We start from the raw sequence: 18,025 nt of genomic DNA, 5'->3' as shown, positions 1-18,025 counted from the left end.
ATACAAAGCCAAAACAAGATAAAAACCAAACAGAAAGCCTGTAGTTCTATTCAGGGATTATCCCTTGTTCACCACTGCATTTCCAGAACCTGACCTAGTACCTGCTCAAATGTTTGTTAAATAATGAAGAATTGATTTCATTATACTGAACCAGTCTAGCTAGTAAGATAGAAAAATATATAAATGAACCTTGCCCCCTACCTTCTGCACACCCCACCCCCCAATAAAATATTGGGGGATCAGAGATCAACTATATAATGACTTGTGAATGCGTAGAGAAATGAAAAATAGGTTTAGGTTACTGAATCAGTGGGTATATTTTTCTAGTTTGCCCCTTTTATTTTTTATTATTATTTTATTTATTTATTTATTTTTGGCTCCATTGGGTCTGTGTTGCTGTGCGGGGGCTTTCTCTAGCTGCGGTGAGCGGGAGCTACTCTTCGTTGCGCTGTGCGGGCTTCTCATTGCGGTGGCTTCTCTTGTTGTAGAGCATGGGCTCCAGGCACCCAGGCTTTAGGAGTTGTGGCTCACGGACTCTGGAGCACAGGCTCAGTAGCTGTGGCACACAGGCTTAGCTGCTCCGCAGCATGTGGGGTCTTCCTGGACCAGGGCTCGAACCTATGTCCCCTGTACTGGAAGGCAGATGCTTAACCACTGCGCCACTAGGGAAGCCCCTAGTTTGCCCCTTTTAAAGCACCCCAAATCTGAAACACGAAGCGATTCTAACAGTTTAACAATCTAGGCTTTAAGTTAAAATGTAAACTATTTAAAGTCCTTAGTGTTTAACTTTTTTCTGAAACAAGGTTTGAATTTTCCACCTGTTTGATCAAAACAAACACTACCTGCCATTTTCACAGCAAGGCGATCTATAGTTTGCACTAGCCACAGGAGTCCTAACTGGACTAGTAACCTTGCCAAGTCACTGAAGCACTGCCTTACAGTGCAGTCCAATAAAAACATAATGTGATTCATTTTAAATGTTCCAGTAGCTACCCTAAGTAAAAAGAAACAGGTGAAATTAATTCTAATATATTTAATTTAATCCAAGATAGCAAAAATACTTTTGTTTTTAACATGAATTCAATATAAACATCATTGATATGATATTTTACATATTTTTTTTCAAACTAAGACCTTGGAGTGCAGTGTGTGTTTTATATTTACAGCACATCTCAATTCAGACTGGCCACGTTTCAAGTGCTCAGCAGCCACCTGTAATTAGTCATGACTACCTTACTGGTCAGGGCAGCTCTAAGGCTTAGAATTTTCATTTAAATTAGAGGCTAAGAGCTACAACTCTTAGATTCCCTAATTCACTACCTCCTTTGAGGGTACACAGTTGACTGGGCATAGGGCCTAGCACAGACTAGGTGTTCAATGAGTATTTGCTAGCTGACATGAACAAAATGCAATTCATTGAATTTAATGATAGGAATGACCTTAGGTGATCAAATCTGCTTGTACTTATTTATAGAAACAATAACACCTTTCCTACCAGGAAACAATTCCTCAATATTTGAGGGACTAACCACATTCAGAACACTTGATGGCTATTTAATCATTGTCCATAAAGAGCTTCTGAAGCATTCAAAGTCTTAACTCAAGCTTTCCTAGTGGCTTCAAAGAACAGTTTTTATTCATTTCTCAACCCTAATTTCAAGCCTTTAAAATATAAGGGCAATACAGTTGCCTTCTTATGAGAAAGAAGAAAAAGTGACAAGGGTCAATAAGAACAAAGATGTTTCAGATGTCAAGAGCCTAGGATCCATAGGTTACTGCAGAGCTTTGGGGAGTTCCTAGCTCTAGGCTAGCTTTTTTTTTTTTTTTTTTTTGCGGTACGCGGGCCTCTCACTGCTGTGGCCTCTCCCGTTGCGGAGCACAGGCTCCGGATGCGCAGGCTCAGCGGCCATGGCTCACGGGCCCAGCCGCTCCGCGGCATATGGGATCCTCCCAGCCCGGGGCACGAACCCGTATCCCCTGCATCGGCAGGCGGACTCTCAACCACTGCGCCACCAGGGAGGCCCTCTAGGCTAGCTTTATTAGCCTTCAGAACCTCAGGTGCTAAGACCAAAGTTACTACTAATTTTATCACTATTGTTATCAGCTACCATTTATGAACAACTATGCCCTGAAAGGTAGCTATAATTACCTCCATTTTACAAAGAAGAAATTAAACTCAGAAAATGGGCATATGGCAGAATCGTGACACAAATCCAAGCCTGCCTTCTCCAAAGTCTTTTCTTTCCACTATGTCATTGGTAGGTATCAAGGACATTCCCAGCAGAGTGATGATGAGCACCCTTCTTTCACGAGCTGGGGGGAAAAAAGACAGGAAACCCTCATCAGTTTATCATCCAAACAGAGGGTTACAGGTGTGTGGGATTTGGAGGGCTGAGAGGGGAGGAAAGAATCCTTTTACAAATAAGCTGTTTTCGGACATACAAGAAACAGAGCTGAAGGGGAAAAGTTGCCATTTTCTTTTTTAGTGATTACAAAAATACTTGCCTTTGGAAAAACATTAAAAAACATCTTTAAAATTGAAGCCAACAACTTACACACCCACAAAGATGGCTACCATCTGAAAAGATGATTAATAGTAGACCTACTTTTCACAACAAGTAGGAATCTAAACTGATAAAAACTTATTCTCCTCAAGGGATTATGACAGCGATCTTAAAAGTGATTAGCACTCTGCTCTGTACAACCATTCACTCACGTAAGCACTAAGTGATGTGGATAATCATTAAGTATTGTAAGTATTTCACAATATATAACACTCTCAAATAAATTTAACTTTCTGAGGATTATAAAATACTAAAATACTTTTTAAAAAGTTATTTCCTTTCTGCTCACTGGGAGGTTAAGCCAACAGGTAGTTTACAAACAGAAAATATTCCGACCAATAAGATCAGCCTGTTTCTTAAAAAAGCAAAGTTTTACAGTAAAATACTACACTGTATTTTTGTATTTAATCCCACAGAATACAACTAAAATGAAACACTGCCATATATGATCTCATATTACAGATTTGAAAGTGATGCATATTAAAACATACAATCTATTCTTGCCCATATATATTAACGTATTCAACAACTATGCAAAATACATACAGACTTTGTTACTTAACAATATTATAATGGGCTGCTACTTTTTATATAATATTAGAGTCATGAGTGATGACTTGACACCTTAAAACCAGCCACAGCAAGTAGTACCTGAACTGTACTGGCTAGGCTAGGATGTGACCAAACTCCTGGGACACCCTTCAAACACCCCCACTAAACCACAGATGGCCACAGCTGTGGACTGTGGAGCTGAGTAGGCAGTAACCCTAGATCAAGAAGGAAGAAATACTGAAGGTATAAACCCTACGAATGTCACACTGTTCGAAAGCCACATAAACCAGGAGATTTTGTAGCGTTGAGCCTTCGTTGCCTGTTAGCTTTGTGGGGACTCCTAATTTCTCAAGTCAGTACTGAGACTGGGGGCTGGGATGGTATGCTTAGCAGTGAAATCACTCTAAGGCTTCCTCCAGTGGTGCAGCTACCCTCCTAATTCAGGAGTGTCAGCATAAGCCACAGTGGGATCTCTTCCTCAAAATGCAGGTGCTGGGATTTCTCTCAACAGAATTCCTCCTTCCAACCAGAGGAAGCTCCCCTAGAGCTCTGCTCTGATGCCATGATTCTCTATGCTCTAGAAAATGACCTCAACACCTAGTGCTTTGTTTCCACAGCCTTCTCTGAGCTCAGCAAATATTCAGGGCTGTTATGGCCCTGACTGTTTACCTCTGCCAAAACTTCAGCTCACTTTCTAAAATAATAATCACAGGTTATAAACCAGTGTGGTCCCTGGGCCAAAACCAGCCCACCAATCTGTTTGGTTTGGCCTTGGCATATTAAAAAAAAAAAAAAAGGTTGAATCACACTTTAAAATAGGAAAATCTGACATAAAAATTTGGATATCTAGCTTTTCTCTGAAAAATCAGATCTAGCAATAGTAGTCAACAACTAGCTGAAGCTGAAGCGTGGCTCACCTGTTTAGGAAGGACACATGCTCTCCAGCTTGCCTAGTCCCTACACTCCCTTGCATGTCCCAGACACGGAGGCCTGGCCTTGCTCTATTCACTGACATACTTGCTGGGTCTGTGACACCTAAAATGTGTTCAACAGAGAGGTTTAAAGATAGTACTGTACATATTAGTCTAGTCTAGTGTGTCTCAACAGTATGCTATGGCTGTGGTAATTTGGGGCACAATAATTCAACATGCAAGCCTGCTCCATGTGTCACAAGGTGTTCAGCACCCTGGTCCCTCCTGTAAAATCCCAATAGCACCCCCAAACGGCCCCAGGAGAGGCAACAGTATCTCAGGCTGACAACCACTGCTAGCATGTTAAATTTAGTGACGTGAGCATTTCCCAGATTTGAAGAAAAGTTAGCCTTATCTTGAGAGAAGTTTTAAGATCAATAACTAAAGGAATCATTCATTTTTCTGACTGGTCTGGTCCAAGTAGTAACTGTTGAACAGAAACATATACACTAGTATAAAACTTTGAACCTTCATCCATTTTCTTGTTGAGTGGAAGTTTTGATTTTAGAGCATACTTATTGAGCCATATCTATGTACCAGGCACTGTGCTAAGTGCTTTATCTCATTTAATCCCATTATCATCCCATGGGAGAGGTAATATCATCATTCACATTTTACAAATGAGGAAATGCAAGGCTCAGAAAGGGTAAATAATTTGCCTGTGGTGACAAAGATAACAAACAGAAAGCTAAAACACAAACTTGAAGTCTATGCTTTAGCCATTATTCTCCTGTACTATAGGCTACATGGTAAGATTTTGATGATGTCATAACTCTTAAAGACATTGTAAAGTTTAAACCAAAACTTGCTTTTAAAAAAGAAGACTTTCTGCACCGGATTGTGAACTCTTCAAGGTAAACAGCAACAAGAAGTAACTGATATTGGAACATAACAAATGATCTTTTACTGGAGGGGTAAGAGTTCCAATTTCAGGATTTTTCACACATATATGTAAAGATGCTACCAAACAACAAGTGAGAAATAGGAATATGATAGTTATTTTTTCCCTTAAATTAGAGCCTTCTAAATAATTTCTAAAACTATCATCCTACAGGATTTTCATTACAGTAGAAACCATTTTGAAATAGTCACATATTCACTTCATCTATCTCATATTCTGTTATATTCTCAAAAGAGACTATGGACCAAAATAATATTCATATTAAAAGATTCATCAAAGGCATTTTCAAGTTAAGTGTAACCCCCCACTGGAAACAAACAGAAGCATATTCAGATAAAATTTAAGCGTAATACCCCTCCCCACAAGTGAGCATCTATTTGCCAGCTGCCACCTATACAGGACGCACCATACCATACAGGGCCACTCCCTGCCTTCCCCCACCAACCTCCCCAACAAAAATAAAGGTACTTGGGGGCTTCCTTGGTGGCGCAGTAGTTGAGAGTCTGCCTGCTGATGCAGGGGATGCGGGTTCATGCCCCGGTCCGGGAGGATCCCACATGCCGCAGAGCAACTAAGCCTGTGAGCCATGGCTGCTGAGCCTGCGCGTCCGGAGCCTGTGCTCCGCAATGGGAGAGGCCACAACAGTGAGAGGCCCACGTACCGCAAAAAAAAAAAAAAAAAAAAAAAAAAAAAAAAAAAGGTACTTGGGATCTCCTCCCAATTCCGAGGTTGGTAACAAAGAGGTAGGATCTTAAAAGATAAACAAAGCTGAATGACCTTATATAGTGGTAACTGAGAAAAGAAATGGGAACGCCTTGATTCTTATTAGAAATATTTTGTTCAATTAAGAATGAATTGGTGGTGGGAGAAAAAATGGTATCTAGGTTAGAGAAATCAAAGGTTTCCTTTAGAAAGTGACTTTAAAAATATCTCAAGAACATTCTAGAAAAGGCAAAATTATACAGACAGTAAAAAGATCAACGGTTGCCACAGGTTTGTGGGGAGGAAGGGAGGGTTCATAGGTGAAGCACAGGAGATCTTTAGGACAGTGAAATTATTCTGTATGATACTGTAATGGTAGATACATGACATTATGCACTTGTCAAAACCCACAGAACTTTATAATACAAAGAATGAACCTTAAAGTATGCAAATTAAAAAAAATCCTTTAGAAAGTCAGGGGGTCCCAGGAAGGAATGGAGACCGTATAACCGAATCTAACTGTATTACAAATGTATGAAACAGTATCACTGCAGGGGATGGGGGGAAAGGTGCTGACTGAAAGAACTTTGGAAATGAGTGGAGTCTGTAAGACTAAAGGTAAAAGGAACTGTACATAAGCATTGTATTCTAGCTGCTAAAGCTGTTTCCCATGGGGGTACAGGTTAACAATTCTGATATTGTTACCCATCAGGGTATCAGGTTAACAAAACTGACATACAACTATACATGTACACTGGGACTGAACAATTAAGTAAATGGGTGGTGAATGGTGGGAGCCAGATTTCTCACTGTTGGAGTGGGAGGTTACAGAAAAGCAAGGGGAGGAGGCTAGAATGACCTATGTAGTAATGGATTAGGGCTGGAGACATCAATATGAACTCATGTTTACCTTAAGACTGATAGATATATATACAGAAATGAATGCATAGAAATACTTATAAATATGCATAAATATACAGGTAATATATACACAGGATTTCAGCTAAGAAGGCCTAGAAACAGCAAAACTCTAGTAGCAACAAGCACACCTAACACCCAGATCTTGATTTCCAATAGCATTCTCTAATAAAAGAAATCTGGACTTTGTGGAGAAACTGCTGATTCTAGAACTGGGATAGGGGATATACAGGATGAGCCTGGAGAATCTTGTAGTACCAGAAAGTAAGGAAGTATCCGAAAAAAACCAAAAAACACCCCATGACAATGGGGGCATGTCAGAGTGACACAGGAGCCAACCAAAAGAGCTCCCAATGGCCAAAACAGCAAAAATTTGAGCAACAAAATAAATAAGGTAGTATTGGATTATGACCCAAAATATAAAACAAATATCTGTAAGCCCATACTGACATAAAGAAATGACTGAATAAATAAATAAATAAATGGGGGAGAAGAGACAATCTCCCATGGAGAATTCCCAGTAACTTATGTAGAATAGCCTCAAGGAGATGGAGCAAAACTTCCCACTCCTTAAGTGTGGACTACACTTAGTGACTTATTTCCAAACAACACAGCATGGAACAAAGTTTTTACCAAAAATAAAAAAGTAACTTTACAGTGGAGAAACTTGACAAACATATTCTCAGCCAGGTGACCAGAGTCAACATTAACAGTGATAAATCATGATGATAGTATGTACCCTTGATATAATGTAATGAGAATGGCACTTTACCTCTGTGGTCCTCCTCCTAAAAACCCATAACCCCAGTCTAACCATGAGAAAAACATCAGATAAATCCAACTGAGGGACATTCTACAAAATACCTGATCAAATTCTCCTCAAAACTGACAAGGTCATCAAAACAAGGGAAGTCTGAGAAACTGTCACAGTCAAGAGGAGCCTAAGGAGACGTGATGATAACTGTAATACAGGGCCCTGGTGGGATCCTGAAAGAGAAAAAATACATTAGGTAAAAACTAAGGAAATCTGCATTAAAGTATAGACTTTAGTTAATAACACTTTTAATATTGGCTAACTAATTGTAACAAATATACCATGCTAATGTAAGCTGTTAATAATAAAGGAAACTGGGTGCAGGGTATAAAGGAACTGTCTGTATTATCTTCTCAATTTTTCTGAAAAATTAAAACTGTTCCAAAAAAATAAAGTCTATTTTTTTAAAAATTTAAAAATTACCCTGGCACTGGACTCTTACTCACATCTCCAGCTCTCAAAGCACCTTCTTTTCAGTAGAGTGGAAATCTGACAAAATGAGGAGCTAAGTTATCCTTTTATTAACTTCCTAACTCAATATGGAAAAATGACAAAAACTCATAGACTTCTGGTGACTTAAAGTAACAGCAGACAGGATGCTAGACCACACTTTTAGGGCAAGCAGTTCCTTCCCAAGAAGTATCATCACAAACGGAACCTTCTTTTCCTTTAGGTCACAAATATCTTCCACAGTAATTAAATTTTACATTTGTCTTTCTGAGAGCACTTCAGAAAGACAAAAAGATAGTCCACTGCCTGTTTTCTTAAGGCTTTTGTAGCACACCTGGTTGTGACTTACCATCATGAGCCCCCATTCTATCTAGAGAAGAAAGGATGAAGCCCAGGACTATCAAGCATGTACAAAAATTTCAATTGCATAGCCAAAATAGTATACAACTTTTTAAAAACTGCTACTTAAAAAAAAAAAGCCCTTACTGGCTTATTTTGACAGATGAGCATTCTCTCTCTCCATCATTTAGAAACTATCTTCGTTCTCGGTAAACCTAATAATTCAATGTTAACCTTATCATTTTAGGGCAAATATTGGCTTGTATCAGAGCCATCATGCATATAAGTTTCTAATTAATCTACTGACTCAACCTCATTTTATAACCACAGTAGAGCTAAAATAACATAGCCTGTTTAAAATGTATTTTTTAGCACTTTACTATACTTTTTCTTACTTTTTAACTTCTTAGTTACTTTATCTTAAACAGTACCTGAAAAATGAAGTTCAAGTATGAGCAAGAAGTACTTACACCTACATGAAGGCTGTTTTCTACCACGTGAAACAGCCTTTTCTGATCTCTGATATGACAACACAAAATCCACCCCACATTCATGTCAACCTTCTCCCCATCAACTTGAATCAGTTTTCTCTCCTTCCTAAATGCCTACAAAAGTTATTGTCTGTTTGTTACCACCAGCACTTGAAATAATGTTTATCAACTCTTTATTTTCCTCTAGGTTTTATAACTGTAAACCTTGAGAATGAAAACCAAACATGTTCTTTGACCTGTAGTGCCTTGTGCACACAAAATTCTTTGTATAAATGAAAAAATATAGGACTTTCAAATAATTGCAAATCTAATTTGTTCTGGTTGAGGTATTCCAAGGTCTTTATTAGGTCAATTATTAAATGACATTTTCTAAGAAGACACAGTACAGCCTATTGGTAACATATGCCAGAGGCAAATCATCTTGACATTTTATTACTTAAAGAGATTTCTTAGAACAGTGTTTTACAAATGGTGGGTTGTAACCTATTAGTAAACTGTATGATAAACTTACTAGGTGATGACAAGTATTTAAGAAAAAAAAAAGAAACATAACACAAAATATCAGAGTACTTCATGCATAGTACAGTAAATATTGATTCAAAAAACTTGTATGTATGTACTAGATCATGATTAAAATGTAGTTCTTACTATGCATTCCTTTGAGAAATACTTAGAATATGGTGAGATATTCTGGGTTATGTAAGAAAAATATTTACTACCTTTCCTTTTTACTATTATCTGAATAAATGGCACCTTTCTAATTAACGAAGTGGAGTTATTTGAGAAAGATCTGAATATGAAAGCTGAAACAACTCTCTGTTATGAATTTTTGTGTGACTTTATTTTTCTCAAAAGCAACCTTGATCTGTTTTGTGTAGCTCCCTCACACACTTTAGGAGACTCCTGCCTTCTAAAAGATAAAAAAAAAAAAGAGTCATCAGTCTCACTAACCCAGAATTTCAAGATCACAAACTGTGGGAATTTCCAACTGGAAGGGTTTGAAATATTAACAAAAATGCCATTTATAATCACTTATTTTAAAATGTCTAACCTTCAATACTCCTGAACCCATTGTTCATTCATTTAATAAAATCTGAGCACTCGGCTTGGAGATACAGAAGGCCCATGCCCTCAAAGTGAGAGAAATGCACTGAGAGATATAACAGAGTAGGGTTAAGTCCCATAAGTTGTCAGAAAAAGAAATAATTAATTAAGGTAGGACCATAAAAAGGAGTGCGGGGGAAAGCTTCATGGAAGCTGGGTTGCAAAGAGCAGGATTTTTAAAAATAAAAACAGTAGGGCTTCCCTGGTGGCGCAGTGGTTGAGAGTCCGCCTGCTGATGCAGGGGGCGTGGGTTCGTGCCCCGGTCCAGGAAGATCCCACATGCCGCGGAGCGGCTGGGCCTGTGAGCCATGGCCGCTGAGCCTGCACGTCTGGAGCCTGTGCTCCGCAACGGGAGAGGCCACAACAGTGAGAGGCCCGTGTACCACACAAAAAAAAACAAAAAAAAACCCCAAAAATAGGATTATAAAGCTGGAAGGAAATCTACACATCATCTAATGAAGTGTTTCTCAACTGGGGATGATTTTGTCCCACAAGGCACATTTGGCAATGTCTGGAGACATTTTTGGTTGCCATACTGGAGAGGGGTGCTATTGGGATTTGGTGGGCAGAGGCCAGGGTTACTGCTAATCATCCTACAGTACACAGGACAGCCCCTGACAACAAAGAATTATCCAGCCCAATATGTCAATAGTGCCGAGGCTGAGAAACCCTGAACCCAACCTCAGTACAATCCTCTTGTTTTACACAAGACGATAACTGAAAGTTAGATGGATTTAAAAACTTGCTACAAAGCCAGGACTACAAAACAGGCCTCATAACATCTTGTCCAGTGTTTAATTCACAACACACACCCACATATGTTATTATAATAGAAAACAGATGTTAAAAAGAATGGGAACATTATTATAAGGTGGAAAAGTAAACTATCTAGAAATCAAAGCTGATACTGCTATATAGTCTTTCTTGATATAGATTTACTAATGGAATTATACTACAATACAACTTTAAAAAGTATACCCTTATTTTTTCATAATACTAAGCTTTTCATCTATACTACTCATTTATTTATTTATTTATTTATTTATTTATTTATTTATTTATTTGCGGTACGCGGGCCTCTCACTGTTGTGGCCTCTCCCGTTGTGGAGCACAGGCTCCGGACGCGCAGGCTCAGCGGCCATGGCTCACGGGCCCAGCCGCTCCGCGGCATATGGGATCCTCCCGGACCGGGGCACGAACCCGTATCCCCTGCATCGGCAGGCGGACTCTCAACCACTGCGCCACCAGGGAGGCCCTATACTACTCATTTATTGATCATGTATCTTAGACTAAGAAATATTACAATAAAAACCAGGAAGTTGGAAAATCAGCATATGCACGCACACCCTGTTACACTTTGGGGCAGGTCTTTCAAACTCCACCAGATCCAACCACTGGGGGTCTGGGACCTGGGTAAGATTAGCCCCTTTTATTCAAAATCAACTGCTAAGTTACTCTTTCATTTGCTGATAAAGTTTCTAATAGTAAATAAACTGTACAAAGAACTTGCTTTGGGTCCTGATTTAGGGCCTAAATTTAAACATATGAAACTACCTGGACATCTATCTTCTATTTTTTCATACTTGCTCTTATACGTACAAGAGATGGGGGCGAGGGGGTGGAGTAAACAAACATGTTAACAGCAATACAGATTAGTTTTCAAAAAACTAACCTGCTCTAATATAACTACAAAAATACACAAACACACAGATAAATATTCCTTACCTCCAATGTTTCAACTGGTGAAACTTCAACTAAAATACCTTGTCCAGTTTGACACGCAGCAACAATTCACGGTAAAAAAAACTTCAAGAAAAGGCTGAAGACACTGTCCTAGATAAACGAAAGACCAAAGTGGTAACATTCAAACTGTGAAAGGCTTAAGGAAGGCCATATGAGCAAGTGATACAGTATACAAATAAAAGGTCACGAGAAAGTAAAGCAGCCATTTGTATAACTTTACTACCTGAAATTTCAGTGAATGAAGTTTATGTTCGTTCAGTCAATAACAAAAAGTTCACCTTGAGTGAACAGGCATGAGACGCTAAGGCTGCTGCTACCGCCACCAAGAAGTGAACCTGCTACCGCCAGCAGGTGGCTTGAGCCACCCTGCTCCCCTTCCTAGTCAGTCACCTCTAGTCCCTAAGGCAGAGCTGACAGCAGCAGAGGGGATGGCCAAAGCTTTTCTGAGGTTTTGGCCTCAGAGAAAGCTGGCAAGAACTTTAGCTGCATCCCTGGCAAACCATCAGGGGTCCTTGCAGCTCCGCATGAAATACTAGTCATTAAATTTGAATGTGTTTGGAGGATCTAGGGGAAGATGGCGGAAGAGTAAGATGCGGAGATCACCTTCCTCCCCACAGATACATCAGAAATACATCTACACGTGGAACAACTCCTACAGAACACCTACTGAACGCTGGCAGAAGACCTAAGACCTCCCAAAAGGCAAGAAACTCCCCACGTACCTGGGTAGGGCAAAAGAATAAGGAAAAAACAGAGACAAAAGGATAGGGACGGGACCTGCACCAGTGGGAGGCAGCCGTGAAGGAGGAAAGGTTTCCACACACTAGGAGCCCCTTCGTGGGCGGAGACGGGGGATGGCGGAGGGGGAAGCTTCGGAGCCGCGGAAGAGAGCACAGCAACAGGGGTGCGGAAGGCAAAGCGGAGAGATTCCCGCACAGAGGATCGGTGCCGACCGGCACTCACCAGCCCCAGAGGCTTGTCTGCTCACCCGCCGGGGCGGGGCTGGGAGCTGAGGCTAGGGCTTCAGTCGGATCTCACGGAGAGGACGGGGTTGGCGGCGTGAACACAGCTTGAAGGGGTTAGTGCGCCACGGCTAGCCGGGAGGGAGTCCCGGGAAAAAGTCTGGAGCTGCCGAAGAGGCAAGAGACTTTTTCTTCCCTCTTTGTTTCCTGGTGCGCAAGGAGAGGGGATTAAGAGCACTGCTTAAAGAAGCTCCAGAGACGGCGCGAGCTGCAGCTATCAGTGTGGACCCCAGAGACAGGCATGAGACGCTAAGGCTGCTGCTACCGCCACCAAGAAGCCTGTGTGCAAGCACAGGTCACTCTCCACACCTCCCCTGCCAAGAGCCTGTGCAGCCCGCCACTGTCAGGGTCCCGGGATCCAGGGACAACTTCCCCGGGAGAACGCACAGTGTGCCTCAGGCTGGTGGAATGTCACGCTGGCCTCTGCTGCCTTAGGCTCGCCCCGCCCTCCGTGCCCCTCCCTCCCCCGGCCTGAGGGAGCGGGAGCCCCCGAATCAGCTGCTCCTTTAACCCTGTCCTGTCTGAGCGGAAGAACAGACGCCCTCAGGCGACCTACACGCAGAGGCGGGGCCAAATCCAAAGCAGAACCTCAGCAGCTGTGAGAACAAAGAAGAGAAAGGGAAATCTCTCCCAGCAGCCTCAGGAGCAGCGGATTAAATCTACACAGTCAACTTGATGTACCCTGCATCTGTGGAATACCTGAAGAGACAACGAATCATCCCAAATTGAGGAGGTGGACTTTGAGAGCAAGATTTAGTATTTTTTCCCCTTTTCCTCTTTTTCTGAGTGTGTATGTGTATGCTTGTGTGTGAGATTTTGTCTGTATAGCTTTGCTTTCACCATTTGACCTAGGGTTCTATCCGTCCGTTTTTTGTTTTGCTTTTTAAATTTTTTTCTTAATAAGTATTTTTTTATTTTAATAACTTTTTTATTTTATTTTATCCCCTTCCTTCCTCCCTCCCTCCCTCTCTCTCTCTTTCTTTCTTTCTTTCTACTTTTTCTCCCTATTATAATGAGCCATATGGACGAAAGGCTCTTGGTGCTACCAGCCAGAAGTCAGTGCTGTGCCTCTGAGGTGGGAGAGCCAACTTCAGGACACTGGTCCACAAGAGACCTCCCAGCTCCACGTAATATCAAACGGCGAAAATCTCCCAAGATCTCCATCTCAATACCAACACCCAGCTTCACTCAACGACCAGCAAGCTACAGTGCTGGACACCCTATGCCAAACAGCTAGCAAGACAGGAACACAACCCCACCCGTTAGCAGAGAGGCTGCCTAAAATCATAATAAGTCAACAGACACCGCAAAACACACCACCAGACGTGGACCTGCTCACCAGGAAGACAAGATCCAGCCTCACCCACCAGAACACAGGCAGTACTCCCCTCCACCAGGAAGCCGACACAGCCCACTGAACCAACTTTAGCCACTGGGGACAGACACCAAAAACAACGGGAACTACGAACCTGCAGCCTGCAGAAAGGAGACCCCAAACACAGTAAGATAAGCAAAATGAGAAGACAGAAAAACACACAGCAGATGAAGGAAAAAGATAAAAACCCACCAGACCTAATAAATGAAGAAGAAATAGGCAGTCTACCTGAAAAAGAATTCAGAATAATGATAGTAAAGATGATCCAAAATCTTGGAAATAGAATAGACAAAATGCAAGAAACATTTAACAAGGACCTAGAAAAACTAAAGATGAAACAAGCAACGATGAACAATACAATAAATGAAATTAAAAATACTCTAGAAGGGATCAACAGCAGAATAACTGAGGCAGAAGAACGGATAAGTGACCTGGAAGATAGAATAGTGGAAATAACTACTGCAGAGCAAAAGAAAGAAAAAAGAATGAAAAGAACTGAGGAAACTCTCAGAGACCTCTGGAACAACATTAAACGCACCAACATTCGAATTATAGGGGTCCCAGAAGAAGAAGACAGAAAGAAAGGGACTGAGAAAATATTTGAAGAGATTATAGTTGAAAACTTCCCTATTATGGGAAACGAAATAGTTAATCAAGTCCAGGAAGCACAGAGAGTCCCATACAGGATAAATCCAAGGAGAAACACACCAAGACACATATTAATCAAACTGTCAAAAATTAAATACAAAGAAAACATATGAAAAGCAGCAAGGGAAAAATAACAACACACAAGGGAATCCCCATAAGGTTAACAACTGATCTTTCAGCAGAAACTCTGCAAGCCAGGAGGGACTGGCAGGACATATTTAAAGTGATGAAGGAGAAAAACCTACAAACAAGATTACTCTACCCAGCAAGGATCTCATTCAGATTTGATGGAGAAATTAAAACCTTTACAGACAAGCAAAAGCTGAGAGAGTTCAGCACCACCAATCCAGCTTACAACAAATGCTAAAGGATCTTCTCTAGGCAAGAAACACAAGAGAAGGAAAAGACCTACAATAACAAACACAAAACAGTTAAGAAAATGGGAACAGGAACATACATATAATTACCTTAAATGTAAATGGATTAAATGCTCCCACCAAAAGACACAGACTGGCGGAATGGATACAAAAACAAGACCCATATATATGCTGTCTACAAGAGACCCACTTTAGATCTAGGGACACATAGAGACTGAAAGTGAGGGGATGGAAAAACATATTCCATGCAAATGGAAATCAAAAGAAAGCTGGAGCGGCAATTCTCATATCACACAAAATAGACTTTAAAATAAAGACTATTAGAAGAGACAAAGAAGGACACTACATAATGATAAAGGGATCGATCCAAGAAGAAGATATAACAATTGTAAATATTTATGCACCCAACATAGGAGCACCTCAATACATAAGGCAAATACTAACAGCCATAAAAGAGGAAATCGACAGTAACACATTCATAGTAGGGGACTTTAACACCCCACTTTCACCAATGGACAGATCATCCAAAATGAAAATAAATAAGGAAACACAAGCTTTAAATGAAACATTAAGCAAGATGGACTTAATTGATATTTATAGGACATTTCATCCAAAAACAACAGAATACACATTTTTCTCAAGTGCTCATGGAACATTCTCCAGGATAGATCATATCTTGGGTCACAAATCAAGCCTTGGTAAATTTAAGAAAATTGAAATTGTATCAAGTATCTTTTCCGACCACAATGCTATGAGACTAGACATCAATTACTGGAAAAGATCTGTAAAAAATACAAACACATGGAGGCCGAAGATACAATACACTACTTAATAACGAAGTGATCACTGAAGAAATCAAAGAGGAAATCAGAAAATACCTAGAAACAAATGACAATGGAGACACGACGACCCAAAACCTATGGGATGCAGCAAAAGCAGTTCTAAGAGGGAAGTTTATAGCAATACAATCCTACCTTAAGAAACAAGAAACATCTCAAATAAACAACCTAAACTTGCACCTAAAGCAATTAGAAAAAGAAGAACAAAAAACCCCCAAAGTTAGCAGAAAGAACGAAATCATAAAGATCAGATCAGAAATAAATGAAAAAGAAATGAAGGAAACGATAGCAAAGATCAATAAAACTAAAAGCTGTTTCTTTGAGAAGATAAACAAAATTGATAAACCATTAGCCAGACTCATCAAGAAAAAAAGGGAGAAGAGGGCTTCCCTGGTGGCACAGTGGTTGAGAGTCCGCCTGCCGATGCAGGGGACACGGGTTCGTGCCCCGGCCCGGGAAGATCCCACATGCCGCGGAGCGGCTGGGCCTGTGAGCCATGGCCGCTGAGCCTGCGCATCCGGAGCCTGCGCTCCGCAACGAGAGAGGCCACAACAGTGAGAGGCCCACGTACTGCAAAAAAAAAACCAACAACAAAAAAAGGGAGAAGACTCAAATCAATAGAATTAGAAATGAAAAAGGAGAAGTAACAACTGACACTACAGAAATACAAAAGATCATGAGAGATTACTACAAGCAACTCTATGCCAATAAAATGGACAACCTGGAAGAAATGGACAAACTCTTAGAAATGCACAACCTGCCAAGACTGAATCAGGAAGAAACAGAAAATATGAACAGACCAATCACAAGCACTCAAATTGAAACTGTGATTAAAAATCTTCCAACAAACAAAAGCCCAGGACCACAGGACTTCACAGGTGAATTCTATCAAACATTTAGAGAAGAGCTCACACCCATCCTTCTCAAACTCTTGCAAAACATAGCAGAGGGAGGAACACTCCCAAACTCATTCTATGAGGCCACCATCACCCTGATACCAAAACCAGACAAGGATGTCACAAAGAAAGAAAACTACAGGCCAATATCACTGATGAACACAGATGCAAAAATCCTCAACAAAATACTAGCAAACAGAATCCAACAGCACATTAAAAGGATCATACACCATGATCAAGTGGGGTTTATTCCAGGAATGCAAGGATTCTTCAGTATACGCAAATCAATCAATGTGATACACCATATTAACAAATTGAAGGAGAAAAACCATATGGTCATCTCAATAGATGCAGAGAAAGCTTCCGACACAATTCAACACCCATTTACGATAAAAACCCTGCAGAAAGTAGGCAGAGAGGGAACTTTCCTCAACATAATAAAGGCCATATATGACAAACCCACAGCCAACATCGTCCTCAATGGTGAAAAACTGAAACCATTTCCACTAAGATCAGGAACAAGACAAGGTTGCCACTCTATGACATAAATCACAGCAAGATCCTTTTGGACCCACCTCCTAGAGAAATGGAAATAAAAGCAAAGATAAACAAATGGGACCTAATGAAACTTCAAAGCTTTTGCACAGCAAAGGAAACCATAAACAAGACCAAAAGACAACCCTCAGAATGGGAGAAAATATTTGCTAATGAAGCAACTGACAAAGGATTAATCTCCAAAATTTATAAACAGCTCATGCAGCTCAATAGCAAAAAAACAAACAACCCAATCCAAAAATGGGCAGAAGACTTAAATAGGCATTTCTCCAAAGAAGACATACAGACTGCCAACAAACACATGAAAGAATGCTCAACATCATTAATCATTAGAGAAATGCAAATCAAAACTACAATGAGATATCATCTCACACCAGTCAGAATGGCCATCATCAAGAAATCTAGAAACAATAAATGCTGGAGAGGGTGTGGAGAAAAGGGAACCCTCTTGCACTGCTGGTGGGAATGTGAATTGGTACAGCCACTATGGAGAACAGTATGGAGGTTCCTTAAAAAACTACAAATAGAACTACCATATGACTCAGCAATCCCACTACTGGGCATATACCCTGAGAAAACCATAATTCAAAAAGAGTCATGTACCAAAATGTTCATTGCAGCTCTATTTACAATAGCCAGGAGATGGAAACAACCTAATTGGATGAATAGATAAAGAAGATGTGGCAGATATATACAATGGAATATTACTCAGCCATAAAAAGAAACAAAATTGAGCTATTTGTAGTGAGGTGGATGGACCTAGA

At 40.5% G+C, this 18,025-nt stretch overlaps 1 protein-coding gene across 2 annotated transcripts in view; it reads right to left on the bottom strand.

The window, feature by feature from the left end:
• The window catches only part of TAB3 (TGF-beta activated kinase 1 (MAP3K7) binding protein 3), a 109,027-nt gene that overhangs the window by 54,093 nt on the left and 36,909 nt on the right, over nucleotides 1-18,025 (bottom strand). The window contains exons 2-4 of one of the 2 annotated variants that reach the window (XM_060087402.1): nucleotides 11,532-11,639; nucleotides 7,473-7,595; nucleotides 2,150-2,313 (exon numbers count right to left, since the gene is read on the bottom strand). The gene's annotated coding sequence lies outside the window, so the exon portion shown is untranslated. The remainder of the gene's footprint in view (nucleotides 1-2,149; nucleotides 2,314-7,472; nucleotides 7,596-11,531; nucleotides 11,640-18,025) is intronic. The other variant, XM_060087401.1, reaches the window with a different exon arrangement.

The sequence above is a fragment of the Mesoplodon densirostris genome, chromosome X, assembly GCF_025265405.1.
Source record: "Mesoplodon densirostris isolate mMesDen1 chromosome X, mMesDen1 primary haplotype, whole genome shotgun sequence".
In the NCBI taxonomy this organism is placed as follows: Eukaryota; Metazoa; Chordata; class Mammalia; order Artiodactyla; family Ziphiidae; genus Mesoplodon; species Mesoplodon densirostris.
The sequence above is the reverse complement of the archived record's forward strand: the minus strand, read 5'-3'. Positions and strand labels throughout refer to the sequence as shown.